General features: G+C 41.7%; 1 long non-coding RNA gene across 1 annotated transcript in view; it reads right to left on the bottom strand.

Annotated features, from left to right (window-relative positions):
• Positions 1–1,228: 1,228 nt before the first annotated feature.
• The window catches only part of LOC129626851 (uncharacterized), a 49,689-nt gene continuing 41,109 nt past the window's right edge, over positions 1,229–9,808 (bottom strand). The window contains exons 2-3 of the long non-coding RNA XR_008702256.1: positions 8,718–8,861; positions 1,229–1,337 (exon numbers count right to left, since the gene is read on the bottom strand). This is a non-coding gene — a long non-coding RNA (uncharacterized LOC129626851). The remainder of the gene's footprint in view (positions 1,338–8,717; positions 8,862–9,808) is intronic.

Genomic DNA, 9,808 nt, shown 5'->3' with positions numbered 1-9,808 from the left:
TGGTAAAGAATCTGTCTGCAGTGCAAGACACCTGGGTTCAGTTCCTGGGTTGAGAAGATCCCCTGGAGAAGGGAATGGCTACCAGTCCCAGTATTCTAGCCTGGTGAATCTCATGGACAGAGGAGCCTGGAGGGCTACAGTCCATGGACTCTCAAAGAGTTGGACACAACTGAGTGACTAGCACACACATACCTGCTTATTTCTATTTATTATATTTCTATTATATTATTTAGGCACCCAAATTATCATGCTCTGAAAATTATTATGGAGGAACATCGCTGGTGGTCCAGTGGTTAAGAATCCACTTTCCAATGCAGGGGGCACAGGTTCCATCTCTGATCACGGAACTAAGATCCCACGTGTTATGGGGCAACTAAACCCACACATCACAACTACTGAGTATGTACTCTCTACATCCTGTGCACTGGAACTTAATAAGACCCGAATAAATAAATATTTTTAAAAATTAAAAAATAAGGATCACTATGGAAATATCATTACTTGATTGTTTTAGAAATCAGAGCTTGCGAGTATTCTTTTCTGGTTTTGCACATTTTCTTGCATGCTTGATTCAGATACTTGGTGAATCATAATATCTTGTGCGTCATCAAAACGTCTTTCTCACTCATATTCATGGACAGAGTCTGGAAAGTATAAATGGTCACTATGAAATCAGTGTTGAACATATGTTGAAATGGTGGCAGACATAGAGCAGTACTCCTCCCACAGAGCCTGGTAATCCTCTGACGCCAGGGCCCAGCCAACAGGGAGAGTGGCCTCTGAACAAGGCGCGGGTGAGAGTCCCAGGGTCCCGCTTCCAGTGACTGCTGTGTGACTGCCTGGAACTCTCAGGTATTACACACTGCTGCTTAAAGGAAGTTGGCTTTATTATAAAAGGAACAATTTTAGAAATGCCTTTGGCAGTTTATGATATATGTACACATAGAATGTTGTCTGGAATTCTTCATGTTGTTTAAAATTTCGGTAACTCAAAGTTCTGAACAAAAGTCATTCTATGGTTCTAATACCAAATTCAAGGAGGCGCCTGTGTTAAAGTCAGCTGCCTCCAGAAAGGGTAACTAGAGAGACCCCTGTTGAAGCTGGCTTTCTTAAGGGATTTTATGACTGAGTAGAGGGGAGAAGGCAGTTTGTTTTATTTTATTATTTTTTAACTTTTTATTTTATATTGGAGTGTAGCCAGTTATACTCAGCTGTTTGGATGGCATCACCAATTCGATGGACATGAACTTGGGCAAACTCTGAGAGATGGTGAGAGATAGGGAGGCTTGGCATGCTGCAATCCACGGGGTCTCAAAGAGTCGGACATGACTTGATGACTGAACAACAACAAGGTAGCCGATTAACAATGTTGACAGTTTCAGGCGCACAGCAAACGGATTCAGCCGTACACGTAATATACATGTATCCCATGTATATTATCTTTCATGTACTCCCCTCCCAAATTCCCCTCCCATCCCGCTGCCACATAACATTGAGCAGAGTTCCCCATGCTATACAATAGGTCCTTGTTGGTTACCCATTTTAAATATAGCAGTGTGTACATGTCCACCCCAAACTCCCTAACCATCCCTTCCTCCTATCCTTCCCCCGTGATAACCATGAGTTCGTTCTCTAAGTCTGTGAGTCTGTTTCTGTTTTGTAATAAGTTCATCAGTATCATTTCTTTTTAGATTCCCCATATAAATGACATTACACAATGCTTCTCTTTTTCTGTCTGACATACTGCTGTCAGTGTGACAAACTCTAGGAAGGCAGTCTGTTTCAGAAAGGGCAGTTTGCCAAGAAAGCAGGATGCTTTGTTTCCCAAAACCCAAAGAGATAGATGTGTCAAGAGAATCCTCATTTTTGACACTGCCTGAGGAAAAAAAAAAAAGAATGGATATTTTCCCCTTTAATTAGATGTCTTTTTAGGAACTTATTAAATGGTCCCATCCTCCAGGGTAATTTCACTGGAGTGACATAGCATCCCAGGGACTGCCATGTAAAGAGGGGAGTCAGGGCTCTTTGGGGTTTCCAGGAGGTGAGGATGATGGATCCCATGTATTTTTGCCTAGAGATTGCTGCAGAGAGAAGATGAGATTCACAGTTTTCTGGGAAACCAAGCAGGGGAAGCAAAGAGGCACAGGCAGAGGAAGCCCATGTGAATGTGCCTGCTGGGGGTTAACAGCAGAGGAGCCCAACTCAAGAGTGAACCATCAACGCACAAAAAAGCTTAAAAGACTTGAGCCCAGCTTGAGCAGGGCGGGTTGGAGCAATTGTCCTCTCCTAATGACGATAATCCAAGTGAGCAGCTCTGGTCAACTAGGGAGACACCAGCAACCGCTCCTAGTTCAGTAAGGAGATATTTATTATTCTCAAGACACTGGAGGATCTAGCAACTAGAAAAGGGAAAAGATCCAGAAAAAGCAAACCATGTCCCTCTCCCGAAGAAAAGCATAACTGTATAGTCAGATCTTGCCAATGCTGTGGTCATGGGGGAAAATGTTGAATTAAATTTGTAATTTAATTTAAATTTTTGTATCTCTTTTAAACATTTATAAAATTTTTATACAATTTTTAAAGGTTAGTGATTTAATTTTTTAGAAAGAACAAAAATGAGTCTTCAAAAATGAAGCAAGACATCTGCAATAATAAAAATTTATTGGAAGTTTTAAAATATGGCCTCAAGAAAAGGAACGCTTCAACATGGTATGTCTGGAGGCAGTTATTAGAAGAAATCAATATCTCCTCATGTTCAAACCCTAACAAGTTTTTTCTTAGAAAGAAGTAAGCCACGTATATTTTAAACAAGTTGTAGGGGAAAAAAAAAAGATAAGCCTCCACCGCAGCGCAGTAGGGAGCTGAGTATGGCATGCTGCTAAGGCATTTGCTAACTTCCTGTGCACTAAATAACAACGGCTTGGAGCTCTGAGCGAGTCTTCCTTCACAGCTATAATCCATCTACCAATATGACAAGCATGCTTTCTTGATTGTTGTTATTCACTAAGTTGTGTCTGACTCTTTTGTGACCCCATGCACTGTAGCCTACCAGGCTCCTCTGTTTGTGAGATTTCCCAGGCAAGAATACTAGAGAGGGCTGCCATTCCCTTCTCCCAGGAAATCTTCCTGACCTAGGGATCAAACCTGAGTCTCCTGCATTGGCAAGCAGATTCTTTACCTCTGAGTTACTAGAGAAGCTGTCTTTCTTTTTTTCCATTTTTAAAAAAATTTATTTACTTTAATTGGAGGATAATTACTTTATAATATTGTGATAGTTTTTGCTATACATCAATATGAATCAGCTATAGGCACATACCTTCTAACCTAAATCAGATGGCCTAACTGGAATCCAGACATTTTGGCTAAGGCTTTACAATACTAGATTTTATAATTATGTTTGAAAGAGATTCCTTTGGAATCTGAGAAAAGGAAGCAGGCAGGAAAGCTCAGGAGAGAAAGAAACAGTTTACAAATTTGAGAACTAAGTATCAAAATGAGGTTGACAGTTGAGGGTGATACAGGAAACATTCATAATTTGATAAAGTGTGCCTTCTAGCAGGCTGTCTGTGCAAGTAGAGAGAGTCTCCTCCTGAAAACAGCTGAACACAATATAATCAGGCAGTACTACAGCACTGGAGAGTTTACCAGCCCTTCTAACATGGTCTTCAAATTGCCCTGGGAGGCCACATGGCAACCAACAGAGGTCAGAGGCCAGGGACAGGGGCAGGTCTGGAAAACTCAGTCCATATGTCCAACAAGGAGGATGTAAAACAGATACACTGAGCTTGCAAAACTCTCCAGTTTCCTTCCATCTCCTAAAATTCCTGATAATCTTAAATACAGTACACGAGAAGAAAATGTACAATGCATATATAAAGTGCTGTACTAGGAGGTCAGCACTAAATGTTTAAAAAGGAAACAACTAAAAATATTTTTAGGAGGTGAAAACATTAACAAGTCGATGGCAAGCAAAAATGCCTTCATGCATATTTGGAGGGCTCTGTTAGTAGAACCCCCATGACAACAACTCACTCACGCTCACTCCTTCACCATGTTCATCTTTACTGCAAACAAGGAGCACTGTGATTTCTGGGTAATGCATTTAGGAGCACATTCAACCACCATGCCAGGGTCATACTATTTCCAACTATGACTTATTAGTCTAGTTTCTTTCTGAAACCAGGCTTTGTATGTGTTGCTGTTGTTGAGTTGCTAAGTCATATCTGACTCTTTGTGACCCCATGGACTGCAGCACACCAGGCTTCCCTGTCCTTCAACATATCCCAGAGTTTTCTCAAACTCATGTCCATTGAGTCAGTGATGCCATTCAACCTTCTAATCCTCTGTCATCCCCTTCTTCTCTTGCCGTCAATCTTTCCCAATATCAGGGTCTCTTCCAATGAGTTGGCTTTTTGCATCAGGTGCCCAAAGTATTGGAGCTTCAGCTTCAGCATCAGTTCTTCCAATGAATGTTCAGGACTGATTTCCTTTAGAATTTATTGATCTCCTTGCTGTCCAGGGACTCTCAAGAGTCTTCTCCAACGATGCAGTTCAAAAGCATCAATTCTTCAGCACTCAGCCTTCTTTATGGTCCAACTCTAACTTCTGTACATGACTAGTCAAAAAACCATAGCTTTGACTATATGGACCTTTGTTGACAAAGTGATGTCTTTGCTTTTTGATATGCTGTGTAGGTTTGCTATAGTTTTTCTTCCAAAGAGCAAGCATCTTTTAATTCAATGGCTTCAGTCACTTGTGTGTGTGGGTGATAATCTATATTAGTTTACTGTGGCTGTTATAGCAAATTATCACAACTCGGGGGACTAAAAACATTAGGAATTTGTTTTCTCATACTTCTGATGGCCACAAATCTGAGATGGTCCATGTCACTGGACCAAAATGAAAGTGTTCACGGGAACATTCTTGCTCTGGAGGTTCTGGGGGAAAACCTGTTCCTGCCTCTCCTAGATGCTGGTGGGATTCTGATGGTGTCTGCTGCCATTCCTTGGCTTGGGGCCACATGACTCTCATCTCTGCTCCTGTCTTCATATCACCTCTCCTTTGTGTGTGTGGAACTCTTCCTCTACTTCTTCTCTTATAAGGACACTTGTGATACCATTTAGCATCCACTCCCATAACCTGGGATGGTCTTCCCATCTCAGGACTGTGAATCATGCTGGCAGAGACCATCTTTCCTGACTTCTGAGTGTGTGTGAGTGTCTGTGTTGATAATTACCGTTTGCTCTTTAGACAGTGTTCAGTTGAACTGAGTCTTCTTGAGGGTCTAGACCCCCTTCTCAGAAGTGGAGAAGAATGGCCCTCAGCTGTCACACTATTGTTGGTGACCCTGAGCCAGCCCGCCAGCTCAGTGTCCCCTGCTTTGGGGTGCCATCACTCGCATAGTGACCTTGCGTCACCCCAAGTCACAGCTCACTGCTTACTCCCGAATCGGCAATCACAGCTTAATTCTCAGTTGTGTGAACGCAAAGTACACAGCCATACAGAGCCCAGCCCCAAGGATCCCTTAGTAGTGTGAGCGCTTTCTCGGAGTGCTAGACTCTCGACTGCTGAGGTTCTCTGATGCCAGAAAGTCTGCAGGTCCTCAGGAGCCTCTGCCCCAGAAGTGATGTGCTCCAGTGAGCAACCATGCTTACCTTAGATGCCTGCTTGTCAGGCGGTTCCTCCACTGACCTCAATCAGGAAAGCAACCACTCACCTGCCAGGCCCAAGGGAAATTACTCAACTGTTTAAGATAGCACAATCAATAGCTAAGAACTCTGTAGCTTGGCCTTGGAATTATTATTGTGACTGAAGACTCAGCCCCCTTGGAAGACAATTGTGGAGTGAATTCAGTCATAAACACGTGGGTCCTGGAGGAAGAAAATGGCAGGGCCCACACTGACACAGCTTTCTCTGGTGAGCCTGGACATGCCCAGCTTCTGAAACTCCAGAATGAGAGCTGATCTACCTAAAGCAGACAGTGGGATGTTGAATTCCCAGACTCTGTGACTAGAGGTCTTCCTTTCTTCACTGTCTTTCCTTGTTTGCTCACAACCTAACCAAGTGTCTCTATCATTGTATATAAGACAGTATGATGAATATGCAATCATTATGAAGATGAAGAAATATACATTTTATAATGAGAAAAACTGCAAAGTGGCCATTTTGGCAGAACAAATCTTTAAACAGATATTTTCAGGAACAGATTTCACGATCCCAATTCTTGTATCTCTTCGTATCTAGAAAATCACTAAATCCCTTCATGATGACATCAGCTCCTCATGACTAGCAGAAAACCTTTTCCAAAGTAAATGCTTGATAGCACTGAACTCCCTCTTCACCAAACTCTTACATACTGAGCTTCTCCCACTGTCTCTGTGCAGCAGTGTCTGAGGTGCTGTCTCCAGGGCTGCAGCCCTCATCTTGTCCCCAATAAAACTTAACTTGCAAGTCTCATGCTGTGCATTTTTTTAGTAGATAAATACGTGGAAAAAATTATGGTTCCGGTAATAATTGAAGGACAGCTTTTTCTGTTCTTTGAAAAGCTAGCCTTTTGATATATTTAGACTAAAAATAAGTAAAAGGAATTTGTTTGCAAAACTGGGTCATTTGTAGTGATGTGTATGCACCTAGAGCCCATCAAGAGTGAAGTAAGTCAGACAGAAGGGCAAACGTTGTGTAGTAACACAGATGTATGGAATCTAGAAAAATGGTACTGATGAACCTATTTGCAGGCCAGGAATAGAGATGTGGATGCAGAGAAAGGACATGTGAACGTGGTGAAGGGAAGGGGCATGGGAGGAACTGGGAGATTGGGACTGACATATATACACTACCATGTGTGAAACAGACAGCTAGTGGGAAGCTGCTGTATAATCACAGGGAGTTCAAATCGGTGTTCTGTGATGACCTGGAGTGGTGGGATGGGGGAAGGAGAGAGCTTCAAGAGGGAGGGGATATATGTGTACGTATGGTTGATTCACTTCGCTGTACAGCAGTGACTAATACAACGTTGTACAGCAATTATACTCCAATTAAAAAAAGGAATTAATATATAGTTTGCCCATTTTCCCTATTCTCCTAATAAGTTAGAGCCTCTAGAAGTCTTTATTGGCTCCTGGTATCTTCTCTCCTTAATGAATAACTTAACCTCTTTCTCCTCCTTCTACTGTCATTCAGTACTTGTATTTCACCCTAGAGTTTAGGAGCCTGAGTTCTGGGATCAATGTCTCTGGATTCAAATTCTGGATCTACTCTTCTTAGTCATGTGATCTTGGGCAAGTTTCTTAATCTCTCAGGACTTTGGTTCCGTCACCTGTAAAGTAGGGATAATAATAGTATATACCTTAAAATGTCATACTAGATTAGTTCTGGGTTCATAGAAAGCTCTCAATAGATGTAAGCTAGTAGCATTTCTTTCTTTTAACATATGACATATTGTTTCTTGTATTAGACTGATTTATGTCTGTGTCCATCTCTCCCATTAAATTGAGAGCTCCTAAAGAAAGAATGGGACTATCCCTTTCACCTTTATACATCTCTCAGATGGCTAGCACATAGCATTGTACACAGTAGATACCTAAAAAGTGTTTATAGAATTGAATTATCTCAGGCATTTGGGAAAATCTATGCATACAATCCTATGATGTCTCAAATTAGCATTCAGGAATCCAGTATATAGCAGAAGCCAATTCTAAAGGGGAAAATGTCCCCTTAAAGACCACACTTGAAACCTTTCTTCCTCCTACTGCCTACGGGCTCAACCTTACACCAGGCTTCTTACCTGCTGTTAGCATTTGGATCTCCATGTCAGTGGACTCGCTCATCAGCCCTGTATCATTGATGAGGTCAGAGCTGAGTCTCCCCTTAAGACTTATACCAGATGATGTCTTCTTGCAGGAGGGCAAAGCAGCCCTCCCCTTTAGTTCTTATAGCTAAACAGCTCTCAACTCTCTTAGGATCCAGTTTCTATCTAATGTAAAGTGGGATTTACAAAGTTTAAACCACATGAGTCCCATTCTACTTATCCTATAAACAAATAATGAATGGCTGATTCATATTGATATTTGGCAGAAAGCAACAACATTCTGTAAATCAATTATCCTTCAATTAAAACAAATTAATACATTAAAAAAATAATGAAAGTATAATACTATTTAATCTGAAAGCCCACACAGACACCATTTTAAGCAGTAACTTTTGCTGAGATTTGTTTGTTTAAAGATTCTCCTCTGCAACCAGCTGAAGCAGGTGAGGCAGGGTGCATGTAGTGACAATGGATTTGCCACATAACCCTTGGGTGTAAGAAATGTCCATTTTCTAATTTGTTCAGAATCAAATCAAGTCTGGCTGTGAGCTTTATCTCCCCAATCTCACTCAGGTTTGGCAGAATTCCTTCCCTTTCATGAGGATCAAGAAAGGGATGTTGCTGCAGTTAAGGATAGTAGGGGATAGGCATTTTGGACCACAGTTGGACTCCTCCTGGTACTGGACTCCACCCACCAAGTCCTGTGGTGGGTAGCTGGGTCCCTCAAGGCTGAGAAGAGGTGGAAGTGCCCTTCAGAGCAGGTTCTCTTCCGAGCCTGCTACCCAGCTGTCACCTTGTGGGTGCCCCTATTAGAATTCAGCATTTCTACTCAACAGGAGACCTTGGGCTTCCACTATTATCAAAAATCAGCCCCTTCTCAACCTGTCTTCACCCATCAACCTCCTCTTACCCTCATTCTAGAGGTTTGCTTTAGGACATCTTCCAGGTCAGGCTGTTACGACAAAACCTTCTTGCAAATATATTCTCCCATTCGGTAGGTTACCTTTCTGTTTTGTTGACAAATTCCTTTGTTGTGTTTCACTATGCTGTACACCTGCAACCAGTAAAATATTATAAGTTGAGTATAATTCATTAAAAAAAAAAAAGAGGCCTCATATTTCTTCCCCAAAACAGAAGATTTCAGGATGAAACTTCTTGGATAAAAAGTTAAGGAAGAGAGAAAAAAGGTCTCTGTTCTGAGTCTTACACAAAAGAAAGAATAAGTTAGAGTTTGATATTTCTATAAAGTATTTTGTTAAGTGCTATACTAAGTCGCTTCAGTTGTGTCCCACTCTGTGTGACCCTATGGATGGTAGCCCGCCAGGCTCCTCTGTCCAAGGGATTCTCCAGTCAAGAATACTGGAGTAGGCTGCCATGCCCTCCTCTAGAGAATTTTCCTGACCCAGGGATCAAACCTGCATCTTTTACATCTCCTGCATTAGCAGGCAGGTTCTTTACCACTAGCCCCACTTGGGAAGCCTGTATTTTGTTATATATTTGACTATAGCCACCTGCCTCACCACAGCTTCTCTTTCAAGCCAAACTCAGAAGTGAGGGCAGAAAAGTGTGTTGCAAGTAGCCACGTGGGCAGGGTAAGTGTCATCAGGTGGACTTGTGTCCAGGGTGCAATTGAAAGGGGCTGCTTGTTAGGGACAATGGAACCCTCCAAGGGACCAGATTGGCAACAGCATCTTGATTCTCACTGAGAAAGTATGTGCTTCTTCCATGAAAAATATCCTAAAAAACAGCCAAGGAAGACTAGACTCTGGTCTTTCTTATCTTTGTTTTGATAAGCTTTTATTTTAGCTACTAGTACATGTATGTCTACTCTGTATAGAAAATAACAAAACAGTCCTTAAGTAGACCACTGCCTTTTTGAATCAAAGGAACAGGTTTATTTAACGGGCTCAATTTGTCAATAATATATTCAGAACAAAGACTTTGGGTTTTAAACTCAAAATTCATTGTTATTACTTAATGCTCAGGAATTTTTTAAAAAGG

Source organism: Bubalus kerabau, chromosome 14 (assembly GCF_029407905.1).
Source record: "Bubalus kerabau isolate K-KA32 ecotype Philippines breed swamp buffalo chromosome 14, PCC_UOA_SB_1v2, whole genome shotgun sequence".
NCBI lineage: Eukaryota > Metazoa > Chordata > Mammalia > Artiodactyla > Bovidae > Bubalus > Bubalus kerabau.
This window is presented reverse-complemented; position numbering and strand designations above follow the sequence as displayed.